The 22,562-nt window shown below is 44.2% G+C and overlaps 1 long non-coding RNA gene across 6 annotated transcripts in view; it reads right to left on the bottom strand.

Annotated features, from left to right (window-relative positions):
- The window catches only part of LOC120396755, a 253,501-nt gene that overhangs the window by 95,977 nt on the left and 134,962 nt on the right, over positions 1–22,562 (bottom strand). For all 6 annotated transcript variants that reach the window (XR_005593345.1, XR_005593346.1, XR_005593344.1 and 3 more), the window contains exon 3: positions 673–803. This is a non-coding gene — a long non-coding RNA (uncharacterized LOC120396755). The remainder of the gene's footprint in view (positions 1–672; positions 804–22,562) is intronic.

Below are 22,562 nucleotides of genomic sequence, written 5' to 3'. Positions count from 1 at the left end.
CATTGTTGGCATTTACAAGGCTCCTGGTGTGATGCATATTTTAATTTAACATGTGTTGCTTTCTCTTCCCGCCAACAGCCAAACATGTTATGCCTCATGTACTGTACATCTAACCTACTGTATATACAAAGAAGAGAGACTAGGTTCTCTATTTCAGCATTCATCTAAAAAGAAATGTACCAATAATTTCCCCCCAAAACTTCCTAAATCAAAATAAGTCTAAGGCACAGATCCTCAAAGTTAATTAGGCACCAAACTCCAATTGGTTTGAGGATTTGGGCCTAAGTTTCTCCACATGTCCCCCAATGCGTGATCCTCTAATCTTGAGAGGCTGTTAATGCCAATTCAGTCCGTGTTCATCTTTCTATTCATTACTGTAATTTTTTTGTTCTACTGTTAGTAGCTGGAGCTGTGACTTACATCGTATTTAAAGTTTAAAAAAAAAATCTATAGAAAGAGTATCTTCTTCTTCTACCAGGCTCACCTCATCCCTTCATCTTTCCAATAGTAGATTTAATTTGGGGGAATCATGATACTCATTTTAGGTTTTGGGTTTTTTTCCCCAACTATAAATGAGATTTCTGTTGACTTTGGGTAGACTCTAAATATTCCATGACACTTTTCCCTTCTCATAGTGTTGTGAAGTGTGTTGTATGTCAGTTGGTTCCTTACCTTTATGCTAGAGATGGCTGTGTTTCAGTGGAGCTATATGTATTTAAGACCTGAGTTGAAGTCAGTGGAAATTTCTTTTGACTTCCGTAGCCTTTGGATCAGACCTATAGTTATCTGCTGCTTTTGGACCCCTGCGGATAAAAGTTGTTATATAAATATAGGGTATCAATATTAATAAAACAGTAAATAATCACTTGAAATTTAACTACTTTGAGCACATCAGAAGTCTAGTCTAACATTTTATTACATTACTGGGAATTTTTTATTTTAACTTTACTCTCATACATTGTGTGCATAAATCATTCCAAAATAATAGCTAAAGACGTTACTTTTAAATAACAGTGTACCTTTATTGCTCACATCTCTGGCTTTAGGTTATTTTTGATGAGAGACTATTGTGCTCTACCTTTTTGAATCCATGGAAACTCACTGTGGGATACTTATTTATTAAGGGCAGGATCCAAAACCTAATGAAGTCAATAAGAATCTCTCCATTTACTTCAATTGGCTTTAAATCAGGACCTAAATGAATCATCTTAGAACTTGAATGTTGCTTGAGTCTTAAAATGAGCTTTCCTGGAATGAGGGATACTAGTCTCACCCCACTGTTACTATTTTTTTATGGGTAAAAATAATCATTTTCAGTCTGAATAATTTTTACTTTGGATTATGGGAAACAATACAAGAAAAATGTCTCTGGGAGAGAGCACAGTGTGTTCATCTTCTGTAACATGCTGAACCTCTACTTCACAAAATGGCCTCTAGTCCCACAGACTCCCCTATCCCTGCACTGCCACTGTTCACAGTTGGATTGGGGTTCAGCTTTGCGCTCACTACATTCCTGAATCCAGAGTGCTAGGTGTGCTCAGATTTTCATAGTATCTCCCCGACCCTGCTCCTATTCAGTGTACAAGCTATTGACTCCCTCACTCACAATAGCCTCCCTTGTATTCCCCTTCACATGACTAGAGGCCTCACTCGCTGTTTTTTCTTGGTCTCCTCCATCTTCCTTGCCACCCCTAACCCCTGCAGTCATAGGCACAGCCATGCTGAAATTTGGCAAGACTCCATAATTTGCTCACAACTTCTCCATAGATGGAAATGCCACAGGGAGAGAGAGGAACATAAACAAAACAAAATCCACATTTCTTCTGTTCTGGGATGAGTCCTGTAATAAGCACATGCTACTCACCATTTGGTGGTGCCTCATCTGGGGAATTAACTTGCCACTGTCCATTCCCCATCTGGTGGTCACTCAGCCCATTGCCTCAATAACTCACTCAATAGCCCCTTTCTCACTGCTCAGGAGCTGCAGCACTTCTCATTCATGGCTTACCCTCCAATCATCCTCCTTTCTGGAGGGTCACTAGACTCTCTCTTCACACAGTCTAAGGCAGGCTCCCTATCCACCTTGCCAACTGTGCCACTCCCACAGTAGAACCCAGGCCCACCCTCTACACCAAGTTCCAATCCAGAAGTTCAGGTCTATGTTCTCAGCCCATACTGCACCTGTCCTGGACTGCTTCCTACACTCCTATTATAGGCTCTTTCTCCCATTCTTTTATCAGGAAGTCCGACTGCACATTTCCTCACCACAACCCCTCTTCTCTATTGCCAGCTCCTTGGCTTTATAGAAGCCTCATCTTTTTTTTGCCCAAGTGAGCTTCATCCCCAATTAAACCTCCATAGCATCCTAACTCCCTCCACATGCAGCCTACGGCTAATTGGCCTCTCTTACCTATATTAACCCCTCCAGTGCTAGTGAGGGGTGAATTTCCTATCACAGGTTCCCAGGAGAATTATCGGTTCATAGGTGTTCTTTGCCCTACATTTCTCTCTTAGTAGCTTACCGATCTGTAATATTTGGAGAAAAATACTTTTTCTCTGCTGCTCCCCACCATGGGGTATTGCAAAGCTAAATTCATTAATGTTTTTAAAATATCCTGAATGAAAGGCACAGCAGCAGAAGAAATTCTTTTTTGCTATAATCCCTTGCAGATATTCTATGCACCTTTAGAAATTAAAGAATGTACATATAAATTAGTACTGTGCATAATATCCTGCCCTTCTAGCACCAGTAACACAGTGAAGTCCTATTATTATAGTTAATTCATTTTTTTTTACCCTCAGACCAAGTTAACTCTGAGGCAGATTCACTCTGTAATTGGAATTCCAATTTGCACATTAATCCATTGAAATAATTTCAAAGCTTTATCCTATTTCCAATACCTGAGTTCACTATAAATTGGTTTTATGTGACTGTGAGGTAGTAAAGGTAAAGGTCAGCCCTACCTTGCTCCAATAATTTGTTTATGCTTTCTTTTTGCAGACGGAGAATGCTTCAAGTGTGTTTATTGGGCACTTCCACCTTTTTTATGGATCCAGTCCCCGGGCCTGTCTTACCACTCAGGGGCGGCTCTAGACATTTTGCCGCCCCAAGCACGGCAGGCAGGCTGCCTTCGGAGCCTGCCGAAGCCGCGGGACCAGCGGACCCTCCGGAGGCACACTGCCGAAGGCAGCCTGCTTGCCGCCCTCGTGGTGACCGGCAGAGCGCCCCCAGTGGCTTGCCGCCCCAAGCATGCGCTTGGCGTGCTGGTGCCTGGAGCCGCCCCTGTTACCACTAGACTTTCTGTGTTTTGACATATTTTCTGGAAGAATACTATTATATTTTTGTGGAATGGTCTCAACAGATCCATACTGAACTTAGAAGACATACCGATATTCCAAGTGAAAGTATGTGTGGCTGACAAGAGTTATGCATTTCACTTTTTAAAAAATGAACTATATCAGATTAGCCACATAACTTGTTGCATTTCTTCAGTATAGAAAGTGGCTATGAAGTCAGAAACAGTGGAGCAAGATGGGCAGATATCCCCTTAATACTTCAAAGTAAGCAATTCTAGATTCCCTTAAGTGCACCATCTTTTTTCAAGTTCAATGTAAAAAGAAAGAAAAATGAAATTGCCCCATGAAAATACCACAGACCTCCAAACCAGTGATAGGCAAATGACAAAAGGATCAGAATTTCAGATTGCTCCCAAGCTTTGCTCAAAATTAATGGAATCCCTTTTTCTAGAAAACAGGGTGTAACACTCTAGGATCAGACTTTTCCATGTGTTTTCCTGTACTATAGTTGCATAGTCTTAATATCCTATCTGTCCTAAAGGAAAGGACTGCCTATTTTTTTCAGGAACTCAGTGTTACTCAGTGAAATTCACCCTGCAAGGGAGGAAATCTCAGGTAAGGGTAAGTTGAATTTTAAGGCTCTAGGATTGGAGTTTTGCTGAGGTAGAAAACAAAAACAAAAGACAAGAAAACAAAACAAAAAATCAAATCAAAACAAAAACAGCATAATTACCTCTTTCCCCATAATCATTTGGTGGTACTTCCAGTCCCAGATGAAATCATGAAATATAGAGACACAAAACATTGTGGGTTTGATTCTTTTTTTTTAAAGAAGTTTAATCTAATATTTTAACTGACAAAAGGATTTGAATTTAGTTTGGTTCAAATTCTGACAGGAGACTCAGCCCTGTTCTTATTTTATCCAAACCAATTCATACATCCCATTCATTTAAGATCAGCAGAGAATTTTAACTCGATATGCCTAGTACACTTCTCAGAGAAAGTATTAAAAATATCTAAGTAGTAAATATATGTAGTTTATAGGACATCGAAATTAATGAGGTAAAGTTGAAACTTTCAGATCCAAGCATCTTAATGTTTATTCATGCCTTTTATGCCATCATTAATGCAGCATAGCACAATCAGACAAACACCAAGCTTCAAAGATTTAAGTCATGAAGAAAGATTAAGAAAGCTGGACTTATTCTCACTGGAAAAGAAGAAACTCACAGTGTCCTAATTAAAGCCTTTAAGATTTTAAAGATGATAACATACTGATCCAAGCAAAGTTTTACAGTTGCAAATAACACCATGATCTAAAAACGAAGTAATTGGAAAGGAAGCACATGGATAGTTTTGAGCAAAACTTTTTCTCCTGTTCACATACAGGCTTGTAGGTCAGGGAACAACGTGAAGTTATTAGTAACAGGAGCTATTGAAGAAAAATGCTACAACAAGTGTGCAAAACAATTTCCAGGTAAACGTAAGGCACAGAGGTTTAAGAATAAATAAATAAAAGTCAATGGTGTCGGAGAAAAACTCAGTTCTCGCTTTTTGTTTGGGTGCAGCAAAATCAAATACTTTATTATTTCTCCAGTAATTACAATGGAGGGAGAGAGTGCCATAGGACACAGGGTTGCCCCAGTCCTGGACAGGTCTCTCAACTGGTAAACAATTACAGCAAGCCTTTATACCTTTGTTACAGACAATTTCTAGCAATAATACAGACGGTAAAAAGCAACAAATACATTTTGTTTATACATAAGCCTTTCTGCTATCTTATTTGTCTCACTCCTAAAAGACGCCAGCCTGCATATTTGCAAGGTCGTAATAACTTTTTACACAGTTCTTTCTTGCTTCTAGAAGTCTCACGTCATTAGGGTTACAGCTAGGCTAACTCTTGCTAACTGACTGACATGCATTAAAATCCCCTTCAAATCCTTATTACTTCTTTCCCTGCTTCCACAATGGTGTTGACCCTTCATTGGGAACTGCACAGGGAAATCCCTATGCGTGCTCAGAGCCCCACTGAAGTCTGCTCATCTCCATGTGGATGCAGGGGTCTGCCCACATGGTTGTCAATGCATAACTGGGACCAATGAGTGTGCAATTGACTGCCTTACAAAGAGTCAGATCAAGCTGTTAAACCTTCTGCACCAAAATGGATTTCAAGCAGGTATAATATGCTAAATAGATTTTTTTCCCTTGCCTGTAAATATCTGGTTTTAGGAGATCCTTTCTACATCTTTGGCACCTTGCATAAAACAATAAGGAATTAGAGGTTATTTCCTCTCCTTTTACTGATGCAGATTCTTCCAGGGGATATTCTGGACATTATTAATACTGCTTAGGAAACTTGTATACCGAGAAGGGAATTCAAGTGTGATTTATAGAAAGGCTTCAAGAGATTGTAAGTGCTTCAGGGCAGGATCTTTATCTTATTAAAATTTCCAGTTATTAATATAAAATCATAAAATAATAATAACAATAACAACTAGAAATACTATCCATCTTCTGGTTGGTGACTAGTCCCAATAGTCTTAATCTAGAATGTGTGTGAGGGGGAAGGGCAGGAAATCAGCTGGGATGTACAAGTACAATATGGTGTTGAGCTCAGGAAATGGTTTTGGTATCACACAACGTAGTCTAATAGGTGTTCATTTTCTAGTAGAGAGAGTTCAACATTAATTTGAAATTGAAATAGCTTTTGCAGCAATAAGAATACTACAAAGTCCTCCACCTATATAACCTTGATGAATACTTCAATAGCAAACCTAGCGGATCAATTAAATGCAAGTGCTACACGGAATCTGTCCTTTGGGGGAGCAGAATCCTATTGAAGAGCAATTTCTCCAATACAATGAAAATGGAAAATTGATTTACAGTCTAAATGTGTCAGCTCTTCTAAATAGAGTTATAACTAGACTCTATAGAATGTCAGATAAAGGAACGGGGGGGGGGCTGAATGAAGGAACAGATAACACTTCACTTTAAATGAAGTGTAATTGTTCAATCAATAGTTTGCTTTAAAGATTAGGTAAGATTTCATTGCACATCGATCAACCAAATATCACATTGTACAGAGATAGAGCAACGAATTGCAAGTTGATGGTAGAAAATGCACAAGGTACCCTTTTCACACACAAAAAAATAGAATTAAAAGGATTAAATGCCACTAAAACACATTTCAGTGGATCAAGCTAATGAAGAGTTTTTAATTACACCTAAACAGGCTCTCTTTCCCTCCCTCCATGTTAGCAAAGAGTAGCAAAAGTAAGCTGGCTGTTGCAGGGTGCATTCTAGTTTCAAGTGCTGTTGCAAACATGACAGTTGCCATTCTTTACATAAGAAATGAGTTCATAAGGTATATGAAATGGTTAACAAATTGTACACTCTTGAAGCAGGCCAGGCAAATATGTGTTTCTCTGACGGTTCATGCCAGAAGTGCTGACACAGCTATTTTGTAACTTGCATAAGCAGGTCTACACCTGCTTTTTAAAAGTTTCAGCAATCTAATAGAGGAGCAGAAATAATGCCATGGGATTTACAGCAAGTTAAGGAATTCAGATGCTCAATAGTCACAGAAATAGTTGGCAAGCAATCCATAGGATGATATAAAAAACTAAGTCTAGTTTCAGACACTTCATGAATGGGGGGAAAAGGCTAAATTAATTTAAATATATTATTTGCTACATATATTTTGCCCATTTCTAGTATGAAGAATACTTTGAGTATATAGACACAGACCTATTTTCTGGACACAATTGGCCATTAGTGTCAGTTAGGGGTATACAAACGGATTGAAGGCTAGATCTCCCCAATGGCTAGAGTGTGCTATTTGCATAAGGGCCTGTGAGAGGGAAGTTCCTGGAGAGATTGTGCCTTAGCAGACAATCTCTACAGTCATTGTTAATCCCTGAACAATTAGGGTGCTGTAAATTACGATTTCTGGTGCCCAAGCCCTGCTTTGCAGACCAGTGGAAAAGAGGCAGAGCAATGGTCCCATATCTTCCCACTATTTGCTCCCCAGAGGGACCAAGCAATCCCAGATCACAAAGAGTGTTATGCTCACCCTTTCACAGGATGAGCAAGGAGGATGCAGGCTCCTTGCCTGCTGCATCACCCATACAAGGGCCAGTCATAATCTCAACCTAAACGCTGAAGTTAATCCATAATAAACCAACAGTCATACCAATTTGAAAGCTAATATTTGAGCCCAGAATGCAAATCTAGATTCATTTGAGGGGTGCAAGTCTTACTTTGCAAACAGATGAGGGCTGCCTTAAAATGTTTTTTGTTTATGAGACCCTATTGGTAGTGGGTTTTTAGTTGTTGGGGTTCTTTTTATTTAAGATTATTTTACATCTTGGAATAAAGAATCTAAATCAGTTATTCAATGGGATGAAGACACATGAAACATACTAATATTGAAAGAAAACTAGAGTTTGCAATGGTTTGGCCATTTCCTAATTGTAAGAAATTCTTCTACAAAGCTCAGTGGGGCAACAGTTTCTCCCTGTATGGATTTCACATGCATGCAGTATCCTTACCACAAAAACCTTTGAAGTCCTGTCTTACCACAACTGATACCAAATATGTGTGATCATTAGTTGAGAGGAACCAAAGCCTCAACCTTGAATATGAAACCCCTTCAGATTTTGAGAGGATTCAAAATTTGGGTATCTAAAGTCAAACCTGCTCCTACATTTTTGGGATGGGACCCGTTCTAATCGCAGTCCTGAAGATGATGACATCTTTTAAGAAGAGTTGCTCGTATGAAATTTTGGTCAAAGATAGCTGAACTCCTGCAAGGACTGCTGATTTTACCATTTACACCATTTCACCAGATTTCAGCATCACTGAATGTAAATCCAGACCGTTCCAATTTGGCCACAAACCTATACCAATAGCCCTGGCCTAAACCCAATTTGGAATCATAACTGAACATTGCTGATCTCAATGAAATTCAGTGACACGATATCTATTCACATCAAAGGCTCAGGACTGGAATACTTTGGCCAAATCCTTCCCAGTTTAATAACTTACCCTTAAATTTTGTAATGACTACTATGCTGTAAGTGTTATTTCAGATGTTTAAATTATTATTGAAGTTAGCTAATCCTCCCCCAACCAAATCATAAATAATATTTTGGCATTATACGGTGCTGTAGCGGAGTGGCTATCCGCTCCCGCCTGGTGGGGCTTTAAAACAGCCCTGGGGGGGGCTTTTTTGACTGAGCTACTAGGAAGTGCTGCTGCTGCCACGCCCCCAACCCCCAACTGGGGGGGGGCTTATAAGAAGCCAGAGCCCAGAGAGAGAGCTCTCTCTGAGAGAGAGAGATGGGCCTGGGACTTAGAGGCTAGATACCTGAGGGAAGCAGGGGGGGGGGACAGGCTGAGGGAGCTAGGGAGGAGAGCCAGAAAGGCTCAGGCTGCAGCCCCCAGGCCAGGCCCAGGCAGGGGGGGGGGGGGGCAGGCAGGAGGGGGCAGGGGGTAGCAGCAGGTCCAAACCCCTTTGCCTGTGATGCTGATGATGATATGCAGTGCTGCCCAGCGTGTGGGGCTGTGGGGGCACTGTGTGACTGTCCTACTGGGTAGTGGAGGGAGTGGTGGTGGGTGGGGGGGGGGGGGAAGGAAGAGGGGGAGATGGGGGCATGAGGGGGGGAGGGGGGGGGGGAGGGCAGAGAGCAGGTGGGTCACCAGCCTGCTGGGGCGCTCAGGCTGGGACCGAGGACAGGGGAGGGACAGCCAGCAGGGAGGGCGGCAGGGGGCGGGCAGCACGCCTGGCCGCCACCCCACCACCAACCCCGCCCCTGCCCCTGATACAAAGGGGGGGCAAGGGGTGAGATAGTTGCCCCGGGAAGAGAGACTTGAAAAGGAGGAGAAAAAACTGAGGAGGGAGAAAATGGATCCTGTTATACTGGGGTGGGTCTTCAGAGAGAGAGTGTTGTCCCAGGATGGGGTTTGAGGCAGCGCCCCCCAGGAAGGGGGCTGGAGAGACCCAGGGGAGGGGAGAGGGGGAATGGGCTGGGGGGAGAGAGACAGATGGAGGGCTGAGGGAGGAACAGCGGGGAGAAGGAAGGAAAGCTCGGAGGACGGAGGGGGAGGAAAAAAAGGGGGGGGGGGCCCAGGCAGGAAGGGGCCAAGAGGGGGAGGGGAGGGGAAGAGGTGTTGTTGTTGGACCAGGAGAGGGACGAGAGGGGGGGGCGGGCTGGGGGCTGGGGGGGGGCAGGGCGGGGGGGCGGTGAGGTGGGTGGCCCTTGGGCAGTCTGCTGGGTGAGGCTGGTGTTGGGAACAGGGGCCTGTGGGCAGAGGGGCAGGTGGGCAGGCCAGCCCAGCAGGAGTCGGGCAGCCCAGGGAGAGTTGCGGTCAGGAAGGCCAGGGAAGGGTCCCAGGGGCCAGGGAAGGAGAGAGAGGGCAGAAAGGAGCGAGGAGGGCCAGGACCTGCTGGGGCTGAGGCAGAGAGGCCAAGGAGGAGCCTGGCCCTTGGAGAAAGTTGAGAGGCCCTGGGGAGGGAGCCCTGGGGAGGCCAGAAGGGGGGCTGCTGAATGTGAAGAAGAGGAGGGGGGAGGAGGGGGAGGGGAGGCAGGGACCCGGACCCCCCGCCCCTGGGACCCAGATCATCCCCCAACTGGGGCCAGGGAAGCCAGGTGGGCCCAACAAGAGGCTGGGGCCCAGGAGGGGGGTGGAGGGGACACAGGACAAGGCAGGTGGACTGGGGACAAAGGGGGAAGGAACCCAAACCAAGCCTGCGGGGCCTGGGGCGGGGAAGGCTGCGGAACGGGCCTCGGAGGTGCGGGCTGCGGAGGCTCTGGCGGAGAAGTCGCGGGGTGGAGAGCGAGGAGGAATATGAGCCGTTGAGGATGAGGAGGTCCGCCTGAGGGAAGCTGAGGCAGGCATCTGGAGAGAAGGGAGAGCCCTGGAGGCATAAGGGCCCCCAGGGTGGCCAGAAAAGGGCTATCGGGGGGGGTGGGGGTTTTGGGTGGGGGGGGTGGCTTGGGCTGGTGGCCTGGTGGAAGCTGCTGGGGCCTGGGGCTTGCAGCCTGGCTGGCTGAGGCTGGCTGCTGAGCTGGCTGGAGCCCTGGGGCCTGGGCCCAGAGAGCAGAGAGCCAGAGAGAAGAGAGAGCAGGCTGAGAGGAGAGAGAGATGAGCCTGAGGCCTGAGGCTGAGGCTAGGGGCTGGAGGAAGGCTGGGGGAGGGGCTGAGGAGGGGCTGGGGAAGCTCTAGCCAGGAGGAGCTAGGGAAGGGGGCCTGGGGTGAGGCAGGGGGGCCAGGGTGGGCCAAGCAGCAGGGGTGTGGGGAGGGGGGGCTGCAGGGTGGGCCAGGCAGAGGGCAGTCAGCCCAGACCAGGCTGTGGGGTGCCTGGGATGACTGTGCAGCTACTGGAGTGGTGGGAGGGGAGGTGGGGAGGTGTGGGGGGAGGGGGGGTGGGGGGTCCAGGAGGGGGGGGGGGGGGGGGAGGGGGGGGGGGGAGGGGGCCAGGAGGGTGGAGGGGGGAGGGCGCAGGGGCAGGACCAGCCTGCTGAGGGACAGCAGGGCTGGGAGCCGAGGCTGGGCGGACCAACCAGCAGGAGCGCTCAGGAGGAGGCGAGCCGGGGCGGAGGTGCCTTCCAAAAAAAGGATTTCTAATCGCTTTACAAACATTAATGCTTCAGCACATCATTAGGAGGAACAGAAGTATAATTATCCTGGTTTTGCAGAGGTACAGAGAAGTTAAGAAACTTGCCCGCAGTCACAAAACAAGTCAATGGAAGCACGAGGATTAGAATGCAGGAGTGAAATCCTGACCACAAGATTCCTGCTGACTTCACTGGAGGATTTCACCCTAGATCTCATGACTCCAAGTGCTCTTATTTAACCACATGCCTATGCTTTCTCCCACTTTGGACTCATAAGCATACAACACCTCTAATGTTGATTAATGCTATACAAGCTGCACTTGTTTAAATGTAAGATTTTCCATTGTTGTTGATTTATATTTTTATGGTGGACATATTTAAGTAAGAACTGCTGTACTGTGAAACTATCTAAAGTAATATGCAACAAAACTGAAAAAGAATGAAGCAGAAACCAGAAGTATTTACCATTTATAATGGTTCCCAACACTGAAGTGAATGTAAAGCAGATCTTCCTCGTGATTTATTGATGTTCAACCTCAGAAAACATTGAAAATAGAAAAGGTTCATTCAGAATACTAGTCTATTTATCAAAGTATTGTCACATGGCTACAGAACTGCAACAATAACTTTAGCTGCAGTTTCACTTGCCAGTTAAATTGCACTGAAGATTATTTATGTTTTAATAATTTAGTGGCATTTCATTTTAGAAGCGGTCAAACATGCATTGAGACTCATTAAAAGCACACCATATCTGAATTTCTAATAGAGCAATAATGTCAGTAAAGATTTTACTTCTCTCTGTTTTTTCCTAGAAATGGACAAGAAGTAGTATTACATTTTTATTATAGTAGCCCACAGTGACCTCAAATTAGATCACAGCCTCATGGTGCTAAGTATTGCACAAACACAGTTCCTGCCCTGAAGATATTGCAACCTAACCCAACAAGGCAGGCAGCATGTGTAGAGGAAACAGAGAGGTGAAGTGACTTGCCTGAGATGGGGGAGGATCCCAGAGCCCGAGCTCCAGTGACAGCCCAAATGTCTGCACCTCTATTTTATATCCCCATGTCTTGAGCCCCTCAAGCATGAGTCAGCTGATATAGGCCAGCCATGGGTGTTTAATTGCTGTGGAGACATACCCTTAATGGGGTGAGAGGAGCACGTGCCCCTAGTAGGGTGAATGCATGTCCGCAGGAGAGGGCTTGAGAGAGAAAACCCCTGCATACGGGTAGGGAAGAGAAGAGAGATTTTCCATCTCTGGGGAAAGAGAAAACATTGCTCAACTCCTCAGAGGGAAGAGAAAGAGAATCAGAAATCATTCATCCTGCGTATGGAAGAGAAATAAAGAATCCTTCTACAAATTCCTGTGAGAAAAGAGAACTGAGCTGCTTCCATCCCGAAGAGGGAAGATTCTGGAGCACATGGTCTCTGTGAGTATGTCTACACAACAATTAAGCAAGTACCTGTAGCTGGCCCAGTCTCCAGGGCTGTAAAATTGCTGTGTAGGCATTTGGGCTCTCACTGGAGCCTGGGGTCTGGGATTAGGGTGACCAGATGAGAGGAAGAAAATATTGGGACACATGGGGGTGGGTGTAACCTAAATGCCTACACAGCAATTTTACAGCCCCGCAAGACTAATTCAATTGACCGTGGCCAGCCATGGCCATGGCACAGATGTTTTATTACAGTGTAAACATACCTTTTAAGGCCGCTGTACAAAAAAACACAAGCTACTGTAAATAGCTACTTAAGCACTTAAGCCTTGAGGGTTTGAGTATGTGTGTAATTCCTTCTCTATTCAGAAATACTCTCAGAGAAGGTAAGCATGTGTTTAAGTGTTTTTCTGAATTTGGACCTAAGACTGGGATGGAGGAAGAAGATCTTCCTTTACCAGGTACTAAAACAAGCCAAAAACAGATAAGGCGGGGGAGGAGAATGTTAGATGTCTGTAAAATCATGAATGGTGTGGAAAAAGTGAATGTGAATAGAGAAGTATTATTGACCCTTTCCCACAATACAAAAACCAGGGGCCACATGATGAAATTAATAGGCAGCAGGATTAATACAAAAAAGAGGAAGCACTTTTTCACACAGCACACAATTAATCTATGGAACTCATTGCCATGGGATGTTGTGAAAGCCAAAAGTATAAGTATAGGTGGGTTCAAAAAGAACTAAATAAGTTTATGGAGGACAGGTCCATCCATGGCTATTAGCATAGGCAGCAGGTTTGTATAATTTTTGGTGGGGCCCAAAATGGTGGTGCCTCCCCTGGTCCCGCCCTGTAAGCCGATATAAAATGAAGCTACAACGAGTCAGCGCCACAAGATTACAAGGGTCAATTAAAAGTGGAAAGTCAGAAGCAGCACTTGCCTACTTCAATATACAGTATTATATTTTGTTGCACCTGTTGTGATGAAGTGGGAATGTTCTTAATATTTTCTCTGAATACTGTGTGGGTGCCTCAGCTTCCTCTGCAAGGTGCCAACTGAAGGTGTTGGGGACAAAGATCAGGTGGCCTCCTTGTCCGGAATCGAGACACAAAGGTCAGAGGAGGGAGTGTCAGTTTGGAGCTGGCTGGAGAAATGGGGAGAGGCCCAGAACTTGGGTCTGGGCTCCCCACCCCCCAAGATGGACCTGACTGAGGGGTCCTGTTTTCTGTACCCACAAGCTCTGTTCTAGACTGTGATCCTGTCATCTAATAAACCTTCGGTTTTACTGGCTGGCTGAAAGTCACGTCTGACTGCAGAGTTGGGGTGCAGGGACCTCTGGCTGCCCCAGGACCCCGCCTGGGCGGACTCACTGCGGAAAGCGCATGGTGTGGAAGGGCATGCTGAATGCTCTGAGGTCAGACCCAGGAAGGTGTAAACTTCTTGCCCTGGAGACAGTATACTCAGAGAGGAGGCTCCCCCAGAGTCCTGACTGTCTTTGAAGGAGTGGTTCCAGAGCATCCCAGCATCCCCTTCCACACCATGCGCTTCCCGGAAGTCCGCACAGGCACTAACACTCCCTCCTCTGGCCTTTGTCAAGAAGGCTAACAGCATTTTGGGCTGTATAAGTAGGGGCACTGCCAGCAGATCGAGAGACATGATCATTCTCCTCTATTCAACATTGGTGAGGCCTCATCTAGAGTACTATGTCCAGTTTTGGGCCCCACATTGCAAAGAAAGATGTGGAAAAATTGGAAAGTCCAGTGGAGGGCAACAAAAATGATTAGGGGGCTGGAGCACATGACTTCTGAGGAGAGGCTGAGGGAACTGGGATTGTTTAGTCTGCAGAAGAGAAGAATGAGGGGGGATTTGATAGCTGCTTTCAACTACCTGAAAGGGGGTTCCAAAGAGGATGGATTTAGACTGTTCTCAGTGGTAGCAGAGGACAGAACAAAGAGTAATGGTCTCAAGTTGCAGTGGGGGAGGTTTAGGTTGGATATTAAGAAAAACTTTTTCACTAGGAGGGTGGTGAAGCACTGGAATGGGTTACCTAGGGAGGTGGTGGAATCTCCTTCCTTAGAGGTTTTTAAGGCCCGGCTTGACAAAGCCCTGGCTGGGATGATTTAGTTGGGAATTGGTCCTGCTTTGAGCAGGAGGTTGGACTAGATACCTCCTTAGGTCCCTTCAAACCCTGATATTCTATGATACTCTAAACTGACCACCAAATTTAAGTAGCGTGTTTTCCCATCAGGTGAGGACTCTGGGGCAGGGCTGGGGATAAGGAACTTGGGGTGCAGACAGGCTGCCCCAGGGCTAGGGCCAGAGAGGACTCCCCTCCACCCTCCCTGGCAGCAGCAAGCTCCAGGGGAGGGACACCTCCTCTCCCACCCCCCAGTCACTGCACATGCTCCTAGGGTCCCTCTCAGGTCCAGAAAGCCCACTCGCCTCCCCTATGGTGGATACCAGGGGTGTGGGGGGGAAGTTGCCATCACGTGTGGCCTCCCCTGCTGCCACCCCTCACCATAGCCTCACTGGTGATGGGGCTGCCCCTTGCCCAGCATGGTGCAGGAGTGGGGACTGCAGGGTGGTGGCTGGGGAGTGGCAGAGTATCACAAAATTCACCCAAGCCCCAGCTGCTCAGGTCTAGGAAGCTCCCCTCCCCAGTGGTGTAGCCAGGTTCTAACATCGGGGGGAGCGAACATGTAAAAAAAGGTGCCAGCCAACATATCCAATTACTAATCAGGTAGTAGGGTTTACAGTGCTATAACAAGAGATTATGCTATTATCATTATCCAGTCAGCTTGCATGCTACTATTTTGAATTAGTGATAATTCAGAGAGAGAGAAAGAAGAAAGCTGAATTTAGAGAACAATTATTAACCAGATTCCTGGATATCCACCAGCCACTTTGCTGCAGCCCATGGCACAAAGCACCATAACCGCAGTAGAATCTGGCCAAGAGACTATTCACCTCAAATTGGCATCTGCTACACTCCCCCCTCCTCTGCTACACTCCCCCCTCCCCTGCCCCCAGTCCCCACTATTCAGGATGTAGCTGAGTGAAAAGGTGGCATTGTGGAAGCATTTAGCAGGCAATTGAAAACTCCTATAGAGCACTGCATAGTCCCTGAGAACATTGCTGAGTTCTGAGCACTGGGTCTGCAGCTAGTCAGCAGTGAGACTGAGGAGACACAACTGGCACCTTAAAGCACCTTTACCCCCACCCCCTTCACAAGCTGCACTAAGCACCGTTTCACAGCCCCAGGTGCAACTCTGAGGGAGGGTAAGTGGGGGGGGGCAATAACCCAAAGTCGCTCCTTTGCCTCCTGGCCCTGCTGATCCCTCAGCCCCCTCCGCTGAAGAGAGACCAGGAGAAAAAAACATCCCCCCTCCCCTTTTCCTTCCCTCTCCACGGGCAACAGCTGGGCTTCAGAGCCCCCTTCCCTGCCACGTGGCTGCCTTGCTGTGCACGGGGCTGCTGCTCCTCAGTCCCCCGCCGCACTTGGGGGGGCTGCCCTGCCGCCCCTCCCGGCAGAGCCCACCCCGGCCGGCTCAGGGAACTGGGCAGCTGCGAGCGGATGGGCGCCTCCTCCTCCTCACCCCTGGGGAGCTCGGCAACCAGCCGACCTGCCTGCAGCCCCCGAGCCAGCGAGCAGGGCTGGGGCTGCAGGAGGGCGGTGCAGAGCCCAGAGCCAGCTGGCGGCCACACGCAAAACCCGGTCCGGACTCCAAGTCCGGAGCCCAGTGCTGGCTGCCTGGAAAGGTGCTGATTTTGTAAAATGTGCTCAAAGGGGAGCGGCTGCTTCCCCCCTTCCACCCTACTATGCTACTGGGTGGGCGGGGATGCTCCGGGGTTGGGGGTGGTGGTAGTGGCAGCCCACGGCCAGTGCCTGCTCCAGGCAGGGGTAGCCAACATGGTCAGGGATGCAACCACATGCTGGCGCAACCCTAAACCACTGATTGCCAGACACCAGGAGAGGAAGACAGGTTCAGTCTCTTCAGCTTCACTGCTCTGTACAATCCTCTTAAAGCCCTGGTACTGGCTACTATCAGAGACAGGATGATGAACTAGATGGACCATTGGTCTGACCCATTATGGCAGTTCATATGTTAAAAGTGTGTTTAAACAGAAAAATAGTAATAAAAAAGTACATTTCCAAACAGATTTTGATTAATCCTGTCCAATAGTACTATATATTTACTAGACTATGAAATAATTTAAAGGGCAGAGTGTTTTTTAAAGCTACATCCATTCAAGTGGGGGTGGGGAAGTAACTAGAATCCATATGGGTTCCCATTCTGCTTGCAAAGAGCAGTCAGCTGTAGTTATACCTCATAAGGTGGTCAACACCCTGGCCTCTTTGAGGTGACTAGTTTGCTGTAGGCATTAACAGTCACCTAGAGATTGCAATGAGGGACTGCAAGCAGCAAGATTCTGTTTGCCTGTTGCTCAAGAGCACATGCATAGTGCTCACTGCAGCCTCTCCTCTGCTTGTGCACTTCAGGCTAGATCCAATGCCCATTAAAATCAATTGATAGCTCAGTGGTTTGAGCATTAGCCTGCTAAACCTGGCGTTATGAGTTCAATCCTTGAAGGGGGCACTTAGGGATCTGAGGCAAAAATCAGTACTTGGTCCTGCTAGTGAAGGCAGGGGCTGGACTTGATGACCTCAAGGTCCCTTCCAGTTCTAGGAGAAAGGTATAGCTCCAATTTATAAAAAAAGAAGAAGTTTTCCCATTAATTTCAATGGACTCTTGATCAGGCACTGCACAATGGCTAGTAGAATCTGGCTCAAGGAATTTTGTTTTATTTTTTATTTGTATTAGGATAGGTGGGGCTGTCGGAGCAGACTAACTGTTGGAATGTGGATTCCAAACACATAGCAATTCCTATGCAATTCATCTGTCACAAATTTTTGTGAACTTTCAAACAAAAATAAAGATTGGTTTAATTAGGCCATATTGAGAATATGTAGAGACAAATTACAGCATTTGAACAATCAAGGGAAAGGATGGTTTTGTTTTTGACATTACATATTACTAGGATAAACATCTGGGTGTCTAATTTACTGTAATGAACAATTAATGGCTAAAACATAAAACATCCAATAAAAAAAAGTTTCTAAGCAAGGAGCATTTGGTTTCCAAAGTAGATTAATCATCCTTTAATTCTTCTTCTTCCCCGATTATGATGATGAAATGCAGTATATCGCTGCTTAGCTGTGATCAGTTTAATATTTTTGTTTTGTTTTTAACAACACTTCGAGTATTCATTTTAGTTGGTGATGGCGATCCAAACACTCATAGTCATCCACATCTTTCTTCCAAATGAACTGGCTTATATTTGCATAGCTAATTTCTCAGCATTTCTTCTCAATTTAAAGACGAATATATTATTCAAACTTGCCCAATAATGTCAGGGTTTTTTTTAAATCACCAGTCATAAAAAATGCTTTTCTAGTCAATCAATCAACCAATCATCAGTTAATGGCCTCTCACCTTAAATGCTGTGGGAAAACAAGCACTGTTTTCAGATACATGGTTGCATATTGTATATTTTGTTAAAAAGGAAGTCTACAGTATTTATTTTCCTAATATATTAAAATATATTAAAAATATTAAAATATATATTACAAAATTATGCTTTACAATATAAGGTGGTAAGGACAGTTTGGTTGACTCTTTTTAATAATGTTTCAAATTCCAATAGCCTGCATCCATATTTGAATTTGAAACTGTATGCTAAATTGTTTAGAATAATACAGCAAAATCTCAGTACATGAAAGCATGTTACAACAAGGATTAGGATTTGGGTTCAGCCATAATAAATCACTTTTGAATAAGACAAATAAGTAATTTAAACAAAAAAAAGACATAAGATGTAGATTTCCTTACAAAGATACTCAATAGATGAGATTTATATTTTGTCACTTGAGGTCTTCATTAGTATCAGTTTTCAATTCTGACTTACTCTGATTTAAATTGAGAATAATTCTCTTCACTTTATTGAGTTATACCACCAGGGCAAATGACTCAGAACAGAATTTAGCTCTTATTTACAGGCAGTTATACAGAAAATAATCTAGATTTTTAAGGAATTCCAAATTGTTATATAATCCAGTACAGTTTTTATAATCTTGGACGGGGCAGGGCAATTTCAGTAGTATTATAGTGTGAATAAGTGCATCTTGATAATTTCAAGATCCTTAACTCAATGAGATACTATTCCTTCCCCCGCACCTCCCAGAAGGTCCAATTCCTCATTGTTTACTTTGATCAATTCTTATTGACTTCAACTTCTTTGCAGGCAGAATGATTCTGTGAGCCACAATTGGCATTTACTACACTCTCATATCTTTCTGGCTTAAAAGCCACAATCTGATCCTAAGAATAAATTAATATTTTTTCATCAGTAGAAGTTCTGCCTAAGGAGTGAGTACTAACTGTAAGACTTTACATAAAATATCAAATAAGGCATCTACCATAATATTTACTAAGTTGTCATCTTCAACAAAGCCCCATGAAACTTTGGGTTGACCTCAACAAGTTGTCATCCAGTCGGATACAGGATTGCTAAGGCTTATTGTCCTATGTGACTTAAATGTCCATGCAGATGCTGACATTTGTAGGTCATTCAACTCCTCATAGAACTATACTGGGTAGTTTGTGCGTCAATGTTCAATGCAGGATGCACTCTAGTTCTTGGTTTTTGGCATAGGATTGGATCACAGGAACGGCCATTCCAGGATGACCCTCTTATTCACCTCACCCTGGATTGAACAAAGGATCCCCACAGCTAAAAACATGAGCTGTTACAGCTTGACCCAATGCTTTCTAACAATTCAGATTCTCTGTGGACTGAGACAGAGGAAATCTATAATGTACACTAACAAATGAGTTACAAGATCACTGATTTATCTAGTCCAGTCTCTGACAGTGACCAGTACCTGAGAAATAGTACATGAGGGGGATGATCGTTACTAATTATGAAAAAATGTGCCAACAGAGAACTTTCTTCCTAATCTCAGACAGTCTAAATACACAGCAGTGGAAAGGGGAGGAACAAGCAAGCAAAGGGATCAAGAATCACATCTGGATAAGTCTATGATTTTTTTATGCAAAGCTTATCTTCCTCTTTCCCCAACCCTCAAATTTCCTCTTACTGATCCACTGCAGTAATGTCCTAAGTCTTATCCCCCATGTCCCTAATTCCCTGCTCCCGAATACACATCCCCCTCCCACAGTAAATCAGGGGCAAGGATGAATAATTTAGAACAGCAACCATCAAACAACAAATAACTTTAAAGTATTTTAAGTGTCTGAATGTGCCTCTCTGGCAGCAAAGGAGGGAAGCAGACAGGGGGCTATTGCATAGCTGCCCTTCATCCCTAAAGTCCTAACAGCTCCAACAGCATCTAGCCCCACTCATCTCTATCACCCAGCAGTCCTGGAATTGCATAGGTAATTATGCATTAGGTTAAAAAAGTATTTATTTTTCATCGGCTTTAAATGTGTTGTCTTTTGAGGTCATTGGGTTACCCCATGTTTTTGTATCAAGAGGAAGGGTATTTAGGAGCATCTGATTTACCTCCTCTACCCCATACATTATTATGACATCTTTCTCATACTTATTTGCCTTGTGTCTAGGAGTCCTATCTCTTCACTCTCTCCTCAAATTGAAATTATTCTACACCTTGGATCATTTCCATTGCTCATCTCTACACTCTTTCTTTTTCCACTGTACCCTCTCATCTCCAAAAGCAACTTCAAATCTTAAAAGCTTCACTTGTTTCCCATTATTTTCTTTACAGTTGGTTTGAGAAGGACACAAAGGCAGTCAGAGATGTGCAAACACTGAGGTCATAGATGGTACCTTTATGAAAGACTGGTGAACAATGGAAATTCAGTTCCGGTAGCAGCACCCATCTGCCTACTGCAGCATCTTCTCCCTACTGTCAAGTAGCAGCATCAGTAGCTGCCTCCTTCTACATCCTCCCACTCCTAGCTGTTGTTTCTCACTATTCAGGGCCAGGAATGTAGTGATTAGCCCAGTTGCAGCAACTCTCCCAGTGGGGGAGGGGAGCAGTATAGCTCCAAGGAGAAAGCAGAGAAGCCTTTGAGAAGGTCCTCATGGAGTATGCCCATAGAATTTAATAAAGAATATCTTCTTTTTAAAAACCATCCTATAAAATGTAATAGTGGATAACATCATCCTTGGTATAAAAATCCAGTTTTGTTTTGTTTTTTTTCAAAAACCCTATAGAAAGTTCATCGTGACAATATTGGAAACTTCAAACATTAAAAAATCGTAAGTCAGGTCTCCAAAAATCTAAATATTGGTTTTAAAAATAAGAGACTTTTTTACAATAATAATTTTGGTGTTCTCTTTATTTACCTTTTGGTTTCTGAGTCCTTAGAGTGCACTTGCTTCACATTTCCCAGCTTTTCTCTGAAACTAGCATGGCTAGAGGCTTTGTTTTTTAAAGAAAGTTGAGATTCTCATGTAATCATCTGAACTGAGCTACTGGGGCTTGAAGATTCACACAATATCACAAAATTCACCATAAACATCATGATTGGCAATACTATCATGCTGCAATATATTTTTGGTTTCATTCCTAGTAAATTCTAGAGGACTTTTCCACAAGGAATAGGAAGAAAGGCAAAGGAACTGGGATGAGGAAGGCATAAAAGATTGTGAGAAGGCAGATAAGGAAGAAATGGTGGGAAATGGTGAGGAGGGGAACTGTGGCAAGAAGAGATCATGTAATGTGAGGGAATGAGTGCTCCCCTCCATATCCTCCGCACATAGTCTCTAACGTACAGGACCCGCTCTGGCAGGCTGTTAGAACTGAAGTATAACTAATTTTCTTTCTTTGATGTATACTGCAGTTTACATAAGAGCACTATAGTGGCTATGCGTCATCCTGCACAGGAGATAACTCCAAGTCTGAGGTCTTTGAGGTCTTGCTTTATAGAAAAAAATCCCAATTATTTGCAGAAAAAGAGTTAATCATGCTCAGGCTGAATTGTGAAACCATTCAGTTAAAAAAGTGCTAACTAAGGAGTGACTGATGTTAAAATTAGAAGAGATAATCCTGCCTGAGTCTGATAAGGACCCAAATCCTTATCATCTCCATTGCTGGTAGACAGCTCTGTCTCAGAGGATTAACTGAACAATTTCATTTTTACAGACTAAGCCTGCCAAGTATCCAGTAATATAAGAGCACTCTCTTTCTCTCGGATCCTGCCCAGATGCTACGAGGGCATGGAGTCACTTAAGTGCTGGACTTGTGCAGTTAGTGTCACATCTGTCAAACATCAGCAGCTTAAAACCTGACAGAGCAGCTAATACTGAACAAATACCCAGGATTGCATTTTATCACATTCTGCGCTCAGCCTCTATGTAGGTTTTTAGGTAATTCAAACATATGCTTTGAATATAACATTTGGCATATTGTCTTTAAGTTACACAACAAACCCATGATACATTAAGGAAGATGCATGGGTCCGTGTTAGAATTCTGCAACCTAAATGAAGGACAGATTAGGATCCCCTTCCCTGGATACTGCCAAATCATCTCTGCCAGGGACAGTACCCTGGGGCTCATAAAAACTCTCCTCAAAAGTCTTATTTTTGCCTTTAAATGGATAAAATCCCCCTCCCCAGTAGGTATTTTATTTTAATACTACTACAGTAATAATAAATAATGATAATCCTATCTCTTATATATTACTGCTCCGAGTAATTTGCATTAGTATTACAATAGTGCTGAGAAACCCCAGTCAGGAGTTCACAGGACCATGGAATACTTACATAATAAAAGACAACCTCTGTTCCAAAGATCTTTCAAGCTAATTTAAGCCAAGGTGCAATAAGTGGATTTAACAAGAAAATGGAAGCTATGGGAGAGACAGAGAAGTATTGCAATAATAGATACATATGGCTATGTTTGCAATTCCGTGGTTTCAGGACATCAGTTTTTTGTTTCTTATATTATGATATCAATATAAAATAATATTGATATTACTATTCCCTACTGATCACCTTCCATCAGTTGGCAATTCACTGCAGGCATCATGGTAAGAATGGGTCTTCAAGAGGAATTTGAAGGATATGGAAGTAGCTTTATTGAGTAGTTCAATGAGAGTGTTCCATGCATACGGCATGGCATGAAAGAAAATGGAAGTTGCTTGTAGGAAAAGTGGACACACATT

Source organism: Mauremys reevesii, linkage group 2 (genome assembly GCF_016161935.1).
Source record: "Mauremys reevesii isolate NIE-2019 linkage group 2, ASM1616193v1, whole genome shotgun sequence".
In the NCBI taxonomy this organism is placed as follows: Eukaryota; Metazoa; Chordata; order Testudines; family Geoemydidae; genus Mauremys; species Mauremys reevesii.
The sequence above is the reverse complement of the archived record's forward strand: the minus strand, read 5'-3'. Positions and strand labels throughout refer to the sequence as shown.